Source organism: Haliotis rubra, unplaced genomic scaffold (genome assembly GCF_003918875.1).
Source record: "Haliotis rubra isolate DU_JTF1 unplaced genomic scaffold, ASM391887v1 Scf131, whole genome shotgun sequence".
NCBI lineage: Eukaryota > Metazoa > Mollusca > Gastropoda > Lepetellida > Haliotidae > Haliotis > Haliotis rubra.
Window position 1 is genome coordinate 1,196,336 of NW_025765237.1, and position 21,104 is coordinate 1,217,439.

A 21,104-nucleotide genomic window follows, 5' to 3' on the forward strand; every position below is an offset into this window, starting at 1 on the left:
CCTGTGTATGTGGATGTGCGGCTGCTTGTACTAGCCCAGACTTAAGCTGGTTTTATAGTGCTAGCTCACTGAGATACCACGCCGCAGTGAAGCATGAATACCCCACTCAGACACATTATACTGACTCCGAGCCGACAAGTCCTTGTTGTACCCATTAATGCCGAGCGCCAGGCAGGGACCAACAAGTACCATATTTTAACGTCTTTTGGTATGACGCGGTCGGGGATCGAACCCGCGACCTTCCGCTCTTCTGGCGGACGCTCTAACCACTACACCACGGAGGCGGTCCCAGACAAATGAAATGAAATAGGATTCTTTCATTCATTCATACCAGCCTTGCTCAAACGATGTTTGATGGACCAAAGGTTTCAAAAGTATTTATCCTATCTCATGTAAGAACCTCGATCTCTGGTTGGTCCACGTGACCCTGAACAAATTTCCATATACACCGCCCACCCGGTAGATAAATGTTATCAATGCCTTATACCCAGCTACAAGAATAAAGCGTGCGTCCACGTCAGCCGGTGCATGTCGCGTGATATATTCATTGGTCATTCTGTGACAGTCGATCAGCTCTTTTCTGTCAAAATGATTTAATTGATGATAGTTTGAAACATTCAGTAAGATAACTGCGTCAGACCCGCGTTAGGTTTTATCCAACGAGCGGAGTTGGATACAACATAACGTGGGTCTGATAATTCCCAGTGTCTACCTCCACTGAATGTGATAACTTATAATATGGTTGAAACGCGGAGGATCTTTCCAAATTTGAGGCATGATCAGTGCCAAGACTAATGTCCGATGTAAATCCTTGTTTAGATTCGTACCCTACGTATATTTTCAGGTGAACAGTTGATTTGCCTTTGCATGTATTTGTATGCGATTACCAGGTATCGTCACATGGTTTAGTTCATGTTCTCCCATGGTTTACTCCAAGATCCGAAGATGCCTCCAATGTTGAACCCTGAGCGAGCTTCGACCACTCAAGCTTGTGTGTGGTACTCACACCCAAAGAGTACGAGAATGTATACTGCACTGAGAAAGTGTAATTTAAAATCAATCGTTACATTTGACTTCTTTCAGAAACCGCTTTGTATTTATTGTCGGCCGTGTGTGAAGTACATCTAGACAACCAGATGTCAGATGTGGAAGCCTCGGTGGTTGAGTGGATTAGATTCTTGACTTTGGGTACTGGCGATAGGGAATGTTGCCTCACTCTGAATGTCTGGGATCGAATCCCATATGTGACGCACCACTCACATATTATAGTTCGTACTTTACTAAGAAAGTGTAAACCAAAATATAACCTTCGTTATTGCATACGTGTTTTGCATGCATTTCATCAGAATATGACCGCCTCCGTGGTGTAGTGGTTAGAGCGTCCGCCCGGAGAGCGGAAGGTCGCGGGTTCCATCCCCGACCGCGTCATACCAAAAGACGTTAAAATATGGTACTTGTTGGTCCCTGCCTGGCGCTCGGCATTAATGGGTACAACAAGGACTGGTCGGCTCGGAGTCAGAATAATGTGTCTGAATGGGGTATTCATGCTTCACTGCGGCATGGTATCTCAGTGAGTTAGCATTATAAAACCAGCTTCAGTCTGGCTAGTACAAGCAGCCGCACATACACATACACACGCATGCACGTCGTCATATGAGCGAAATATTCTCAAGCACGACGTTAAACCCAATTTCACCTCACCTCACCTCATCAGAAAATACTGGTCAGCCGTGTTCTGGTGGTCAAGCTGTTTTACTAGTTTTCTTACTCAGTTCTTCATCAGCTGCATCTGAATGTAACAGCGCAGCGTTGTAAACACTTGAGATGGCGATCCACACAACTCTCGTCACACGTAGAGAGATTTTACAGCCGCCTCCACGATGGACTGCGGACTCCGGTGGCGGTTTTCTGCTCATTACTGACAGTTGTTAAATAATGTTATCTCAGTACATGTGTCTCTATTTATACATGAATACATACAAGCATTATTCATAACATAATATAGTTCACATTTTATGACTTGATTCAGCCAAGTTTATAAAATAATGGGGCGCTTACTATGAAAAGAAAGAGAAAAAGAAATTTTACATAAATTGGGCAGCAGTATACGCAATAAAATCGTGACTTGATTTTGGTCTACACTGTACATTTCAGTAGGTTAGTGTCGATCTTCATTCATGTACGCACCGGTTATCCTGACATTCATAGGCGCCGGACTATTTGTAAATGTTTCCAAAGTATGTTGTTTGTTTGTTTGTTTGTTTAACGCTAAACGAAGCAATATAGTCGACGTGGTCATCTTGCCGGGTTGTCACTTTCGGTCTCTCTGTGCTGAGACTGTCGGATATCGGGCCAGTCAGACTGGTGAGTCTCGTTGTTCGGATGACAGTCTGCCTTGAACAGCCGAACGTTCTGGCAATATGGCTGTTCATGACCTGAGGTGCATTTGACAGTGTCTCCTACTGCTGGAGGGGCGGTGGGGTAGCCTAGTGGTTAAAGCGTTGGCTCGTCACGCCGAAGACCCAGGTTCGAGTCCCCACATGGGTACAATACGTGAAGCCCATTTCTGGTGTCCCCCGCCGTGATGTTGATGGAATATTGCTAAAAGCGGCGTAAAACCAAACTCAGTCAGTCATACTGTTGGCGCAGAACATGCACGTGCGATTAAACAAATTCACGATGTTGATGATATTCCATTCACAGTAGTGCAAAAAATATAAGTGATGTTTTGTCAACATGTACATGGTTATTGACTGCTGTATAATCTGAAATTAATAGATACAATAAATAGTTATTAGTGAAATATGCAGATGACATTATTTAAACATATTGAAGTAAAACAGCTAAATGATAAAACATGATCACTAGGTACCGAATTAAACTGTAACACGGTATATAATAACCACACATTTAAAAATCTGTTCCAGTTGTGATTTATAGTGACAGCGCCTATTTGTTTGCGTTCACAATATGTCGTACTCCTACTCCGATGCCGATCACATGTGTTATTCAACAATGATTTTATATATACCTTTTCGACCTGTAACCTGACTCAGTACCTGCGTCCATCTGGTGACTGAGTGAGTGAGTTTAGTTTTACGCTGCACTCAGCAATATTCCAGCTATATGGCGGCGGTCTGTAAATCCATCTGATGAAAGAGATCGAGGTGTTGTGCAGTCAGTCTAAGTAAACTTAGGCTCAGTATTATTCGTTACACTGCTATACTGAGTCTAACAAAGCCTTGTGGAAGGTCGCGCCAGGTAACCTTTGAGCGACCTATGACCGTCCAATCAAACGCGAGACGGCCGAACGGATTTAACCTATCAGACAACGGCTACTATTTAGGGTTTGGCGGGACTTACAAAATGGATTTTCTCTTCCCCGGTCGCCAACAAATGAAAACCCGCATAAAACACAGATATATGACCTGGAGAATACACGCTTTTGGGTTTCTGTTGACATGGCTATCATTAGCTAATATTTCCGCAAGCTGACATCCTTGAATACTGACAAAACGCTATTCGCAGCGACTGTTGACTCACTCTTGTGGCGTGCACCATGTGCATCACTCGGAAGCGATCATACGGAAAATAGCATTCGGAATCGTTCGGGTACAAAACTTTTTCGAGGTAAAGGTTCAAACAGTATCTGCGAATGTTAACTTTCGCGATTTGGTAAGCTGTGTTCTGATTGGTCAGTCCAAAAGGTTAGCTGACACGACCTTCTACTAGGTTTTGTTAGACTCAGTATAGCAGTAACGAATAATACTGAGCCTAAGTTTACCTAGACTGTTGTGCAGTAAGGTTCAAACGTTTACACTTTTATCAACACGAGATATATATTTCCTGAATATGAGTGAATATATGGATATAGGAAATGACGTGACTGTCCCGCCTCCCGACGCTACGTGTACGGAACACGTCTAGTTATGCCACTACGTTTCCCAGTTTATCGACAATTTATAGATTTGTCCTATATAACAAGAAGAGAGAGAGCAAATATTTATTCACCTTTCTAGATCAATGTGCTTTGCTTGTTTAACGCCGCATCCATCAATAGTCCGGCTACATGACAGTGGTCTGTATATCACGGACGCTGCACCAGACAATCCAGTGACTGACATGGAGAGAATCGATCTTGACTACGATGACACCCATCAACCCAGTCAGCGAGTCTGACCGCCCGGTCCCGTTAGTCGCCTAATACGACAAGCATGGGAAAGGAAGACCACTTCTAAACGGGACCTTCACGGATGTCTAGATAGGTCGCAACCTTTCTCGTACTCATAACACCGAAAGCGGAGCGTTAATTTGCAGTCCTGTATATGTAATTTAAAGGCTGAAACGAAATAAAGCAGGTCGGGTCTTTAATGTACTTTGGCTCCATGAGTCTAATTCGATGTTGTCGAATTATGGCCGGAAAAAGTCACTGAAACAGATAAAAATTGGGGGTTCCCGTTTTGCCGGACGCTTTTGTTAAAGATAAAGATTCACTGATGCGCGATAATCCTTTAAACAATAGGGTATTAACTTATAGTCTGTTTCGGCCTAAGAAAGTACACACTGTAGCTTCATCTCGATATTTCATATTTCACCAATTCAACATTTTGGGTACATTTTATCTTCATGATAAAATTCATAAATACATATTTCGTACATTTTCAGAAAACAAAAAAATGGTAACTGAAGACATAAATAAATATGCATAACTATTTTCTGAACTGAACTTGGTCTTGATGGTGGTTGTGTGTGTTCCTGGAACTGCTGAGAACATCACTGACGGTGTTGGCCGTTGCAGGACAACCTGTCTTACAACATTTCCAATGAACTCGGTCCCCTTTTGTGCTCTTAACCCTAAACTTGTGACCTAGATAGATTAAGTGTCTACCTCCCCGTGAATTTGGAATGTTAACTTGAGCGTTTGCCATTTTGCAATGAGCGAACCATGTCTACATTCTTTATATACAGGCAAAACCTTAGAAATAATCATTGGAATAAGCTTCACTCAATTCAGCTAATATAATTCGATTTAACTAAAATCAGTTACTAGAAATCGAGTTCACTCAAAACAAATTGGTGCCTTGTAATTAATGATTTCGAACTCAGTCTGCCAAAGGCTCATGTCCCACAAATGACTATGGGTGACAACTAATCACTGAAAACAGACTATAGCCGGCAAACTAGCGGACCGTTACTTTTAATTCGTTACCATCACATCAGCTGTCCGGCAAAGTGGGGTATGACCATAAAAATATCAATCCCTTAAACGATAATAATTCCCCCCCCTGCTATGTAGTTCGCGTGTACTCATTTTCTACCTTTGTTAGCGGGCATGTTTCTGCTCAGCTCTTCTGCCTTTCAGCCTTGTGTTTTTTCGCCATGGTTTTGCTAAATTTAAATGTAAATGTACATTCTTGTAGTATAGTTCACGTTGTTTCTATACATACATCGTACTTTACTGTACTTATTCTTATAAGTTTGTTGTAGCTAATTTTGTGTGGCAAACTAGGTCAAATTCTGTTTATCAGCCGGCCAAGTTTAATTAGGCGATGCTGAAGATATAATTGTCTTCTCCGAAGTCAGTGCTTTGTTTGTTTTATAAAGACGGGATGGGTAGTGGTCAACACGTCGAGTGACTCTAAGGCCACACGTGACCCACCTGATACTGCTTGTTTCCTGATGATCGCCACCGAAGTCACGAAACGTGGATACGGATTGTGTAAGATAGTTTCTGTGTTCTGTACTGCTGGTGTTATTGCATATATGTTTAGGGCACATTGTTTTATAGCAGCTAGTCTTTAGGTAATATATATATATATATATATATAGCTTCTAGATTAAACTGACTCGGCCAAGTGCCTATGTTTCTCTTTGTAAAGTCGGCACATTTTGTCGTGCTTTCATTAATTTACCAAGAGGTAATTTCTGGCCAAGTGCCTGTGTGTCTGTATGGTAGGCTAACGTAGTTTTACTTACAACGTTTACTCACTCAAGGAGTGTATTCAGTGTTCCTTAATTCTGAAAGAAATTACCATTACTAAGTGTATAAGTAGTTAATTGTGAACGGTAACCAAGAACCAATTCTGTTAATCAGCAGGCCAGGTTTCATTAGGCCACGCTGAAGATAATTGTCTTCTCCGAGGTCCGTGCTTTGTCTCTATACAGACGGGGGTTTACTCCCAAAAGTTAGACGTCCCAAAACTAACATCCAATTTGTCAGACAAATCAATCAGACGTGACTGTGATTGCAACCTAGTCTTACCCACTGATATAATGAACCTGTCCCATACACTAACGAGATTGTTTTCACATTTGTACAGAAATACTTTCATCAGAATACTAATGTTGACTGACTAACTCAATCACTGGGTTTTCCAAATGTGTTTTCACATGCTCAATTTTATCATAACATGATTATAGATTTTACATACTTGTTTTCACAACGTTCACTTTGATCAAAACATGATAATGGGGCCCTACAGACCTGGAAGGCTTTCACAGTAGATTAAACAAGGCACTCCCACATCACCATCCTAACATCTACCGATTTGTAGAGATCATCCAGAAGATTGAGATCGCAGAGAGAGCTAAACTCCAGCAGATCAACGTTGGTGCTGCTCCCACAAAGAGGAAGAGGGTCTACAGAGAAACTGAGAACAGGCTGATGCGTCTGCAAGAGTGAGTGAGTGAGTTTAGTTTTACGCCGCACTCAGCAATATTCCAGCTATATGGCGGCGGTCTGTAAATAATCGAGTCTGGACCCGACAATCCAGTGATCTACAGCATGAGCATCGATCTGCGCAATTGGGAACCGATGACATGTGTCAACCAAGTCAGCGAGCCTGACCACCCGATCCCGTTAGTCGCCTTTTACGACAAGCATAGTCGCCTTTTTATGACAACAATGGGTTGCTGAAGACCTATTCTACCCCGGATCTTCACGGGTCCGTCTGCAAGAGAGACTGCGTGCAGTAGGGATGACAAACATGGTGTTCCTCGATGCATTTGGGCATTTGCTCAGACTTGGTTGACATTCTTGCCTGTATAGTGAATGATGTGAAAGATGTGAAATCTTAAATCTTGAATGATTTGATTGACCATTTAAATTATCGTGTTAAATTAACTTATTTTGTTTTTATGCCAAATAAAGTCATTACAAAGTCATCTATTTATCATTTAAATTATCTTGTTGAATTAACTTATTTTATTTTATGTCAAATAAAGTCATTGTCATTATCCATAATCTCTTCTCGTTATGTTTTGATTAGTACATTTGGACTAGTCCATTAATTAACGAAGGTAACAGTGTAGTGAACCTCAGTGCAACCAACCATAACCTATGTTGTTTTAACGCGTCTAACTTTTGGGACGTCTAACTTTTGGGAAGACACCCAGACGGGCTGGGTAGAGGTCAACACGTCAAGTGGAACACGTGGGACATGGAAACTCGCACACCAACCTATAAAAGTACCTTATTTCATTACAGCTTTTCAAAAGTGGCCATTAAACGAGTTTTTCAATATGGCTGCCGTATAGGCCATTTTGAAAATCGGACCCGAGCCTCTTGAATTTGCTCAGGTGTCAATATTGTTGGAACAAGCGTGTGGAGTTTCAGCTACATTGTCCAGTAGTTTCTCGTCAAGCTGTAGTGTTCAGTGTATTTTGAGGGAATATTGGAACATGGCCTACGTGAAGAATCGCAAAAACTGGAACACTTGTGTTGTGCCCGACTACATATTACACATGAGCTGAATTCAACTGCATTTCACAAAGAAAAGGCTCAACAACGGACATTTTTCAGCATTGTGAAAGTTCAAACGTATTATCCAGGCAAATGTTATAACGTTAACAAAAACAGAGAACATTTGGTGAACTGCACCTACACATTTACTAAATGTGATTCTTAGTGAAACAAATATACCTCAGTAAGGACCACACATAGATTTTTGAATATGCTTTTCTCTGCCTTCGATATATAGGCTGCCATCACTGGTAGGAAGAGGAATGGGAGTTTGGAACTTGTTTTGTTCACTGCTTTTTAAGGAGAAACTGCTGACGTTGGGCGGACGACAAACAGTCGATGAGGTAAGCTCGCTTGACAGTCATCCATGAGAGCTTACGCATCGCTGAAACAATAATAGGTCACGATCGAGGACGACGTTGTTGTCTGTGTCCTGTGTCGTGAATAACAGGCCAAAGGCGTATTTCCCACACGCTACTCGCGTGTGTAATCATTTCAGAGAGTAGAGTGGTCGTGTTGAATGTCGCCAAATATTTGTTCAGTATAACCGACATCCCGGTAAATAAACATTATGCAATATAATATTTTACCATGCAAAGAAATGTTTCTCCTGCATGACAGTGTGTTTTCGGGCTCGGGTCTCAATGACCGGGGGTGGGGTTCGGGTACTTCTTTTATAGCGTGACTCAATGACCGGGGGCTCGGGCTCGGGTACTCAGTTGATATTCCAGGGGAATTGGTTAAAATTTCATAATTGATGATTGGTTTATTACAACCGATCAATCCTCGAAAATAATTGGCCAGCGTCAATTATAAATTTTTCTGGTTATGTTTGTTAATGTACAAAACATAAAGAAAAAACCTGTAGTTCTTTCGAGTTTTTTGAGAATTGCACAAAATGCATTTAGAAATTTAACATCTTTAAAGGATGACTAATATGTTAGGAACATAAATTTAGTAGTGCTTATGAAATGTAACAGACAAAACCAACCTTGTGCAAAATATTGTTAAAGCAAACAAGTGTTCCCAAATTGTTTGTGATCGAGTATGAGAAAACATGATCGACTGCTTGGTCGTTTAGTCATTGCGACCAATCTTCGATTATTTCAATTAATCGGACCACCACTACTTAGTTGATAGCATGACTCAATGCCCGGGGGGTGAAACGTACTTCTACACAGAGTGAACCCGTACGAGTCATTTGTAATAGGGAGGCTTTCAAATTCGTTTGGTTCGGATAAAATTGACGAATTATGTCCAATTTGTAGAACAGCTAATGTTTTCCCACTACTGTTGACGAAGTGTTCCATAATACACACGAAAGTGCTAGCCATGTGTCAGAAGCTTTGTGTAAGGCAGCAGGTGATATGAAAAGAGTATGTACTTCCAACAAATCTAGTCGACAGTGGTTTGACCATGGATGCGAGTACATTCAAAATAATATGATGTAAATATTTCAGTTATTTTAGGAGAATGAGGGATAATAACTATTTATTATTGGAATTTAATATTTTTAATAGAACCATTCGTAAATAGTTCAAGGAAGCATTTGCAACCTCTCTACAGAAAACAAAGAAAGATTTTTTAGATACTGACGAATCGAATAAATTTGCCTATTAACTTCAGATATTTGTGATAGCAAGGAATACGATTTCAGAAAGCATTAATTTTTGTTACAAATGATAAAGCAGCTGGTGAAGATAAATTGAATCAACTATTTCAACTATATCTAATATTCACCCGAAATTCTCCTCCCCTATCTTGAAATTCTATTCAACGTTATGCTCCAAATACCTATTTTCCAAAACAGCAGACTGTTGGAACAGGGATCACCTACTGAAACCAGCAAATACAGGGCTATGAGTGTTTTCATCAGATGTATACACAAACGTTAAGCATTTTTGGCCGATTCCTTTGATAAGACAGATAAATCACGGGAATGGGCACTCTACAACAGGCAATGGTATTTCAGTTTGAAGACACGTTTGCAAATAATTAGCACGAAAAGGAAAGTAACGAGTGCCGTATTTATTGATTTGGTAAAATCGTTTGACTTTGTAAACAGAAATATGCTGTGGTCCCTTTGTAAATCTCAAGGTGTCAGTACTAAAATTGGTGAATTATTATGTATTCCAAACAACCACACCGTATTTTACATAATATACATTGTATAACAACCAATAGTACGTGAGGTCGCTCTCACTGTAATATAGAAGTTGTTCATACAGTTAACCTTCCTTACAGAGAGCTGGTTGATGAGAGCTGACAGTGCGTCATTGTTATGTACGAACTCATGGAGCAAACCAAGACACAGGTCAACTGCTGCAGTCTAGTCAAGTCGCCATAGTAACACTTTTTGACTGCTAATTTCATCAAATACAAAAAGAAAACACAAAGAAACTTTATAGAAAAAGGAACATTTTTATACATTTTCCATACGCAAAGGGAATGTCCATAGAAAACTGAAACAGATGTTAAATATAACACACTTCAGATGCTTGTCATGACCGTTATGACGTCTTCATATGGTGCATCTTCATGCTAGGCATATGGCTTCTTGAACAGCAAGCACAAAGACCAAATTATGGTCTAGATTTATATTGTATTAACACAGAGTTAATAGCACAGGTTGTCATGGACAAGATATATATGTAGGAGATGCATCAATGGACAGTGTAAGAAGGGTCTTGCTTCATTGTGGGAGATCTTTGAGGCAGATGGAGAATGTCAGCAATTCCAAGCTTCATTGTAGGACATGTTTCAGGCAAATTAAGAATGTCATCAATACCAAGCTTCATTATGGGAGATGTTGCAGACAGATGGAGAATGTCATCAATACCAAGCTTCATTGTAGGACATGTTTCAGGCAAATTAAGAATGTCATCAATACCAAGCTTCATTATGGGAGATGTTGCAGACAGATGGACAGTTTCAGAGGACGGGGTATATATAAGCAAATGTATAACACAGACTGACAGTGTCAGAAAGAACAGGTTTCAGTGCAGGAGATGTTTCAGGCAGATGGACAGGGTCAGTGTGATTGCGGACGCAAAGACTGACACTCTCAGAGGAGGACCTGCAACGGAAACGTCGCACGTGCACGATCTGCCTTCAACCATCTGCAGAACGCCGGGGGCACACCCCGGACAGCAAACTGTGCCCACACCAAAGACATTCGGCTGTGCCGAGGAGCATGACCCGCACTGGTCGTTGGCCCAGCAGGTTTCAGTCTCTGCAAAGACGAAAACAGTGAGTGAGTGATATGGGTTCAATACCGCAGCGTTCCAGTTATATCACGACCTGTCAGGTCCCGTAACAGGTCTCTAATGTTTAATCCTGGAGAATGGGTGAAGACGCGCATAACGGGGCGAGTCGGGACGCAAACCCACAATCATAGCAAGGATAGCAACTCTGACCAGCGAATTGCCGTGACGACGGAAACATCACGTGACAGTTACATGAATATACATCATATTGTTTATCTTACATGATAACAAGCAATTATATAGTTATATCAATTTGTGTTGGGGTAGATTCAGTGATGCAACCAAAGTTAGTATTATGGTGCTTGTTTGTTGTTTTACGCCGCACTCAGCCATTTTCCAAATACATGGCGGCCGTCTGTAAATAATCGAGTCTGGACCAGACAATCCAGTGATCAACACCATGATCATCGATCTACAATTGAACAATTTTATTGCGTTAGTTATGTGAGGGATTAATTAATCAAATAAAGATGAGGACATCATAATAATAATGCATGTTTCAGTAATAATGACGTACTCATCTCAACACTGTTTATCATGAGGAAGATCGATACCACAGCCAACAAACTTCTTATGGCAGCCATCTTGGACTATTGCAGCGATAACAAATCTGTAATCAAAATGAGAGGATATGGTTCCCACAACACATGCGCTAGTAGCGTGGATATGTGCGCTGTATAAATATCCTATAATAATCCTATAATAATAAGATCCACTGATATCTGAATCTACTTGTTAATAATTCTAGGATTCAGACATTTGCAGTATTTAGGTGAGGGAGGTTGGTTTAAGCAGCTTTGAACGTTATTGCGATATATAGAGAATCTCACCCTCGTGTCTTTTGATATCAAATATGTCACCATGAGTTGATAAAAGTGAGAAACCTCGGAGTTTTCTCACTTTCTCTCATAATATTACTTAATTTGTGGTTCAAGAGAAATTAAAAACGAAACACCATCTGTAACAATATCATTTGAGGATCTGCGTATGAATACATCCAGGTGAACAAGAGTGATGGAAGGGAGAACGAGTGACACCATTACGTCATAAAAAACAAGCACATAATTTTTTTATTGCCTTAAATTCTGCAATATATATATTTCCCCATTTATTAGTAGTCTTTTAAGTAAACTAGTACTGTTATGTCGTCAGAACAAATCATGAACAAAAATAACTCTTTCGACCTCAAAAAAGAAACAGCCATATTTGTCTACAGCTGAGATGAAAGCTGTCCGAAAGTATTGACCAATCAGCAATTAGCTCAAAACTTGCCAAAACTATATCTCCAAGGAGACATCGCTTGATCTTCTACAAGCGATATCTCCTCTGGAACTTGGAGTATTGGATGCTAAATCTCGGGGTGCATGCTGGAGGTGGAGGCATGTCCGAGGTATTACATGCTGGTCTCAGATATTCAGTACTTTGATGAAACCCACGAGAATCGTGCTGAAAACATGGACACTTAACCGGGACGACCCGCCATTCGAACCACCCACAAACACATACTCCGCACAACTACCTTAGTGTCACGGAGCATTGCATCCGCTTTTCATAAGCAGCTTCAGAAACGGGCTACTGACATGTTGCGCATGAGCACAAGCCTGTACACACATCGACTCGGCTGTCACTGGAACAACACGAACGGTTCCCTGCTTGTTTCAATCTTCAGAAACCGATATGAAATTCATTGTCCACACTTGTCAGTGACAAACCTACGAGGATATTTATAAATGGCAAGAATGTACGACGGGAAATCGGCAACCACGGTCTCAACATAGTTTGAGGGTGAATGTTCTCTGCCGTGATGAAGGGGTCACACTGTGGACAAGCTCACCTGCACACGCCATGAATATTTAACAGAAAGACGCCGAGAGGTGATAGCAACACCGCCTCACCATGCGTCTGATTGTCACCGACATCGACGACGGTAATAAAGGCACAGGCATCATATCAGTACTTATCTGGACGGTGACGACTGAGGTTCAATACCATGTGATAACGTAAGCTTCAACGCCGCAGACCCATGCAAAATGCACATTTACATTCAGTTTAACTTGAGATGCATCATTTGGTACATGGTTAATGAATCGTACACCATACCTTGAGGTTGAGGTAGTCCTTTTTCACGCTCTGAGTCCTATCGTCCTATTTAACAGGGAACGATCAATGTGACGATCTTCTCGGGCGTTTTGCAACAGACAGCTAGGATTGCAACACATGTATTCTTACGCCACCACAGGGTCTCTCACCTCCACGCCGATAAGCTTCTTCCGTGACATTGATAAAGTCAAAGTGAAGTGTTTTCCCAGTGACTGATAAAATGGTTTGTGTCTGTCCAAGGTATACAGCTAGTGGTAAATCCACTTAGATCCCATTATTCAATGTGTTGCAGCAGTGCTTCGGAAAATCCACTGTCGCCTGATGCAAAACACCCCTGGTATATTTGCATATGGCTGTGATGTAGAGGGTAAATTACATTTGTGACGTCATTCCATTGTCTGTTCGCTCCATTACTTTTCAGGAATGGAGAGATGTGTACCAGTTTCAAATAAAACCTTCATTTTGTCATTTTGACATTTAATTTTGATAACAGAAACATTCCCAATACTTCGAATGTAATTTAAGTAGGGTAATATCCTCTTAAAAATAACTCTCATTCCTTATTTGCAAATGATGTAGCGCCTTTGGCCTCCATTGGGCCTCGGCTCCATTATTTTAAGGAATGGAAGGTTACTCGGGCATTACGCAGAGCGGACAGGTGTGTCAGGTGCGTGCTGCAGCATTGTGAAAGAGCCCGTGGACATTGCCCCTTAAGGGAGGGGGTCCCGGGCGCCTTACTGATCAACACATATCTCAGGTGAAGATAACATACTTCAGCTGGGATTCTGGAGCATTAATCACCGTGTGGAGTTCCAGCTGGCGACCCCGACAATAACGCAACTTTTCGTATGAATAAAACTTAGAGTTTATTTTCCTCTCAGTTTTAAGCTCTTGCAGAGGATTCTGTGTCAGGTGAGGTGAGGTGAAATTGGGTTTAACGTCGTGCTTGAGAATATTTCGCTCATATGACGACGTGCTTGCGTGTGTATGTGTATGTGCGGCTGCTTGTACTAGCCCAGACTGAAGCTGGTTTTATAATGCTAACTCACTGAGATACCATGCCGCAGTGAAGCATGAATACCCCACTCAGACACATTATACTGACTCCGAGCCGACCAGTCCTTGTTGGACCCATTAATGCCGAGCGCCAGGCAGAGACCAACAAGTACCATATTTTAACGTCTTTTGGTATGACGCGGTCGGGGATCGAACCCGCGACCTTCCGCTCTCCAGGCGGACGCCCTAACCACTACACCACGGAGGCGGTCCTGTGTCAGGAATTCACTGGCTGCTCTGGATATGTTCTATTACCTGTAAGTCTCTATAGTTCATACATCTTCTTGATAGGTGTGTTTGTGTTGTTTGTTTGTTGTTTTACGCCGCACTCAGCAATATTCCAGCTATATGGCGTCGATCTTTAAAAAGTCGAGTCTGAACCAGCCAATCCAGTGATCAACATCATGAGCATCGATCTACGCAATTGGGATACGATGACATGTGTCAACCAAGTGAGCGAGTCTGACCACTCGATCGCCTCTTACGACAAGCTTGGGTTACTGAAGAACAGTTCTAACCCTAATCTTCACGGGTATATTGGGGTAATAAAAGAACGATAACTCTATTCCAGTTTGTGGAGATTGATGTTCATGTTGTCGATCACTGGGTTGTTTATTCCAGACTCGATGACTTACAGAGATTATTATAGTCCGTTTGGCTCAAAAGCAGACTGATGAATTGCAATCTAACTCGAAAACTAATAAACATAAAATACTCAATAAAACACTGATCATAATCAAAACGTCAGACCAACTCTGTGAGGCTTTTGCAGAATTTATGTCCTAAAAATAAAAAAAGTTGTTTAACAAACTATCATTAAAATATTGACACAGTTCACATTTTTGTTTCGAGGGAGGAGTGCAGAGAAAGGGACAGCCAGGTGTGCGAGAAAGGAGACGGCACAGCACAGGTTAATGAATCAATAGCTTTGTCGGCACTTTGCACGTGCTTCTCTAACACCTGGCTGTAACTTTCTCTGCCCTCCTCCGTCCTAACAAATATTGAACTGTGTCAAAATTTTAATGATAGTTTGTTAAACAACTTTTTTTAATTTGAGGAATTAAAATTCTGCAAACAAATCACAGTGTTATGAAATACACAATGACATTTTAGAAAGTGGTCAAAAGTAACGTATGTTATATTTGGGATTACACTTTCTTAGTAAAGTACAGATTCTAGTACTTTTTGGGTTGAGTCCCATCCGGGATTCGTTAGTCTGATATTTTGATTATGATCAGCGTTTCATTGAGTATTGTATGTTTATTAGTTTTCGATTTAGATTGCAATTCATCGGTCCGCTTTTGAGCCAAACGGACTATACATACGGAAGTGTGCCATACGACTTATACGAAACGAGTGTGAAATTTTGTATTGCCCGAGAGCGAGGGCAATACATAATTTTGCACGAGTTTCATATAAGTCGTGTACACTTGTGAGTGTAATAATTTCTTTATAACCCATTTATACATGAACATTTGTGCAGTAAAACACGGTAAGCAAGTGTGACGATCCTCTTCAATGACGTCATGTTCAATTGTTTAATGACGTCACAGACGACTGAATACAGAAACAATGGTTGCTGCGCAAAAGTGATATGTGCACATATGATAGACAGGACACTGGTTCAACAATGTGGATAACATAACTGGAATAACTAATCAACCAACCAGCCAGGATCCAAACTCTTTGATCTACTGGTACCATATTCCTGCTAATTGAAAAATCCACTCTCCTTCCTCTACACAACACTCCCTATGCCACTTCGTGCGGCGTCAAACAACAATCAATCAATCATACCCCAATATGAAACCCTTCGACAGGAGCACGAGTCACTATTCGGCTTGTCCCGGAATCACCCGAGTGGGTCACGAATGAGACCGTCATTGATCCGGCAGACGGAGGAAGACCTTCGTCCTACTCCGTCAGGAATGCTGCAGTCTCATGCCCCATGCCGAACAACTGGGCCGGCAGTACAGCGAGGGAGTGTTTGACAGGATGACTAAGTAGCTGTCTTGATTGTCATCTATTTTAGACGCTTACGCCCTTTGGGTGACGTGACGTTATCATGCTCGGTGAGGCGGCAGACCAAGGCATGCTGGAGTGAGTGAGTGAGTTTAGTTTTACGCCGCACTCAGCAACATTCCAGCTATATGGTGGCGGTCTGTAAATAAGCGAGTCTGAACCAGCCAATCCAGTGATCAACATCATGAGCATCGATCTACGCATTTGGGATACGATGACATGTGTCAACCAAGTCAGCGAGTCTGACCACCCGATCCCGTTAGTCGCCTCTTATAAATTACGACAAGCATGGCTTACTGAAGATCAATTTTAGCCCGGATCTTCACGGGTATAGGCATGTTGGAGGACTGGGAGGGAAAGAGCATGTTCATTTGTTGTGTCAATTTTCTTGGTAAAACCCTGGGTAAGGAATTGTGAGTCGGCGTGTAGCCAGCATCTGGTAAAATCTTGTATCAAGACCTTTTATTATCCTTTTTTAATAAATGTTATTCAGCAATGAGTGATAGTTTTGGTCAAGAGAAACAGGGGAGTAGAAATATGTGAGTGAGTTTAGTTTTACGCCGCTTTTAGCAGTATTCCAGCAATATCACAATATCATGACACCAGAAATGGGTTTCACACATTGTACCCATGTGGGGTATCTTCGGCGTGACGAGTAAACGCATTAACCACTAGGCTACCCCACCGCCCCTAGAAACAAGTTTGTTTAGGGACATCACATTCTTAGAGCGATGGGGATGAACAGAATGAAGTATACAGGGAAGGGGAAGTTGGCAGGTATTATTGTGACTAAACACGGCGTTTTTGTCCTGTATCACTGTAGCTTAAACTTTGATTTAATAAGGGGCTATCGCCTACCTCTCGTTTTGTTTCTGCCATTAAAATTGATAACCCGTCCAGGAGTCTGCCAGCTAGGGCGTGTCGGTAATGAGGGCTGCCTGATGGACTGACTGACTGACTGAGTTTGGTTTTACGCCGCTTTTAGCAATATTCCAGCAACATCACGGCAGGGGACACCAGAAATGGGTTCACACATTGTACCCATGTGGGGATTCGAACCCGGATCTTCGGCGTGACGAGCCAACGCTTTAACCACTAGGCTACCCCACCGCCCCCTGCCTGATGGAACACAACGCAAAGGTATGGGCGGTAAACCGAAATCGATTTACGCGGTATGCTCTTTTACATTTCGACGCGAGACTTACATCCCTTGAAACTAATTTAGACGAAACCTAGATCATATGGACAAACACATGTACGTCTCAGAATAAAATGTGCGAGCCATGGTTTGGGACGCCAACACAGAGGTATATATATATATATACTCATGCCAATAATGGTTGTCACCTTCAATTTTTATTGGATTATTGTTATTGTAAGGGTTGGGGTGGGAGGGGGTGACAACCATTATTGGCATGAGTATATGTGTGGTAAAGTGCATGTTTGTGCGGGAAAAACAGATAGCTACACCGTATTTGTAGAAAATATAACTCTATCGACAATCATTCTTTTTGTTCCACCACCACCAGTCGTAAATAGTCTGTTCTGCTGTTGGGGCGGTGGCGTAGTCTAGCGGTTAAAGCGTTGGCTCGTCACGCCGAAGAACCGGGTTCGAATCCCCACATGGGTACAATGAGTGAAGCCCATTTCTGGTGTCCCCCGCCGTGATATTGCTGGAATATTGCTAAAAGCGGCGTAAAACCAAACTCAGTCAGTCAGTCAGCTGTTCTGCTGTCACCAAGCACCTGTTACAGCGCGTCCATTGTAAGACAGAAAATGTCCGATTGGTCACTAACGCAAAACATAGTGGACCAGGACTGAAGTGACAGTGTAATGTTGATCAGGCCCAGGGCTACATTTGACCTTCTTTGTGTGAGTCAGGCCCCCGTCAGGTAATTTGACCTTGCCACAGTTGTTACAGCTATAGGGGTCATGTCAATATTTTGCCGTTGAAGTCGTGAGATATGGAGATAGGGGAATGCACTTACCTTTAAGTTTCTTTGAAGGTGACTCGATGGAGAGAAGCTTAGTTGGACACGTCCGTGTTGGCCGAAATCCAGTCTCGTTGTGCCGCGGGTAATCTGGTCACGTACCTCGGCCACACCCGGTAACACCTGAGCCCAACCAGGAGAGGCGAGCGGCGGAAACAAAAATAGCTATAGAAAGTAGTACAATTTAACAGAACAAGTCTTTCACTAATTGGTAAACATAATGTCATAGCAACCAGTCTTAGTTTATTTAAAATACACCGATTAAAAGATAGGTAAAAGTGATATATACATTATTAATTAAATGTTCTCAAATGTCTAATACAAATCCCAAGCTCAAGTCTGACATTTAGTACGAACATTAAAGTTATGTTATTTTTTAAATATAATTTATATCAGTTTATTCTTCTTCTTCAGTAACCCATGCTTGTTGTAAGAGGCGACTAACAGGATCGGGTGGTCAGGCTCGTTGACACATGTCATCGTATCCCAGTTTTGCGTAGATCGATACTCATGATTTTCATCACTGGATTATCTGATCCAGTCTCGATTATTTACAGACCACCGCCATACAGCTGGGGTATTGCTGATTGCGGTGTTAAACAAGAAACCAACCAAGCTACTTACAGTAATGGCCAAACTTGCAAAGTTTATTATAAGTACAGAGACCCCTCCAGATACATAGACACGATCTCCTAACAAGGCCCCTGCTGTCGGACTGTCGTATCTAGCATATAGACAGACCGTAACGATCAGTGTCAGGGTATTTTGGAAAATGTGTGCAATATCAAGCAACATGAATTACTTGGCTATCGTGTCCTTTTCCCCTACACATCAGGGCCTCCTTTCACAAAGCACTAAGGTGATCGTAAGACACTAAGGTAACCTTAGTGCAATGTTAAAAAGTGGGAGTCAAGGCTAACCTCAGAGACTTTAGGTTGATTCGTGAAAGGAAGCCCTGTTTCGTCAGCGCTTCTTATTTCTCATGACAACAACGACATTGGTAGGTTAATGAAACCAGTTAAGTGAGGGGAGGTGAAATTGGGTTTAACGTCGTGCTTGAGAATATTTCGCTCATATGACGACGTGCATGCGTGTGTATGTGTATGTGCGGCTGCTTGTACTAGCCCAGACTGAAGCTGGTTTTATAGTGCTAGCCCACTGATATACCATGCCGCAGTGAAGCATGAATACCCCACTCAGACACATTATACTGACTCCGAGCCGACCAGTCCTTGTTGTACCCATTAATGCCGAGCGCCAGGCACCAGTTAAGTGATACTACAGGGTTTACCAGAAGACTACGGTGTCAGTACCTACACCGTTACGACGGTATACTTCTAACGTCTGATTTAACATGTAAATTTTGAATTGAAAAGTGTTGCCAGAAAGCAAGACAGAGTGTTAATTCACTTATATGCTTGGGTCTAAATAACACTGACCTACATCCAGCTACCAGTGTTAAATATGGCAAAGACTGATTATGAAAACCAGTTGTTATAGTTGTGAACTGTTGTTCGACATTAAAGGGCAGCAACTTTGTATATTCTGTGCTTCCATGGCTAATACGCCCCAAAATCAACTATTTGTGGAAATCTTCAGTCTGTCTTGTGCAAATACAACCTTAGAAACTACTTATATGCTTATTTATATAGTGGTTCATTTTACCCAAACTCCAGTGGAAACGAATTGTAAACAAACAAGTACATGGATATGATGAACAAATGTGGCCTAACAAAGTATCACTTAATGCAGGACTTTCATCACGAAATAAAGTCTCCAAACATCACTGACATATCACAGCACTCTTTGAATTAGCATTTTATATCATACTACACTGTGAAAGTTGTTACATCCCCGAAATAATATTTTTATCATCTCTCATTGATCTACTGGATGTTGAAACCTATGTACATTTTGAAATGTTGGAAGACAACGAAATGTTGCCAACACTCCAAGGTGCAGATACTAGGTTCACACGATCCTTCGTCCGGAACACATATCATGTTGTCATTATAAACTTTGCAACATATGTCTATCATTTGAAATCATTTGTTGAGTTTGTATTGTAATGCAGACACTCTGTGTACAAGTGACGCCAACCCTTTGTGAATGTTTGATATATTTCTGTACATAGAAAATGTGTCTGAGTGGGGTATTCATGCTTCACTGCGGCATATGGTATCTCAGTGGGCTAGCACTATAAAACCAGCTTAAGTCTGGGCTAGTACAAGCAGCCGCACATACACATACATACACGCATGCACGTCGTCATATGAGCGAAATATTCTCATGCACGACGTAAAACCCAATTTCACCTCACCTCACCCTCACCCTCAGTTACGACTTCTAGAATGCCTGTCAAACATTTAGAGTGTATGTGTTGGAATCCATGATCTCGTGTGTATTTGACTTTAAACGATTTATTGTATGACCAGAAATTATTGAGAATTTTAGGAATATGTTTACTTGGATTTCTAGTATAAACAACCTTTGACCAGCTATCAAGTGCTTCGTTTCATTCATTCATTTCTCCGTTAATCCTTTTTCATTAGTTTGTGAAGAGTTATCCCCTATGTTTACTTGCTAGCAGAGGACATTTCAGTGATCCTCAGTATGGATGATTTAGAGAAGAGGAAGTTGATTTTAGAGTATTATAACAAGGACGTCAGATCAGCTAAAGTGATTTCAAGTAGAACAGGCATCCCTTGTCCACTGTTTATCGTGTTTTGAAAAATATTGCAAATGGATATGGCATTGAGCACCAGGGAGGCGCAGGTAGGCTCCAGAAAATTGACTGTCGGTGACAGGAGACGGCTTGGTATTCTTGTTTCTAAAAGAAACGAAGGAGCTTAGAAAACTTAAGGCTGGACATGATTGATAGAGGAACTGTGGCTGTCTGTAAGGAGACAATTAAAACTGAGCTGCATG

The 21,104-nt window shown here is 41.6% G+C and overlaps 1 long non-coding RNA gene across 1 annotated transcript; it reads right to left on the reverse strand.

The window, feature by feature from the left end:
* Positions 1-10,142: 10,142 nt before the first annotated feature.
* On the reverse strand, positions 10,143-13,448 carry LOC124267423. The gene is made up of 3 exons (XR_006896026.1): positions 13,108-13,448; positions 11,525-11,617; positions 10,143-10,973 (listed from the first exon to the last, which is right to left on the reverse strand). It is a non-coding gene; the product is annotated as an uncharacterized LOC124267423 (long non-coding RNA).
* Between the last annotated feature and the right edge of the window lie 7,656 nt (positions 13,449-21,104).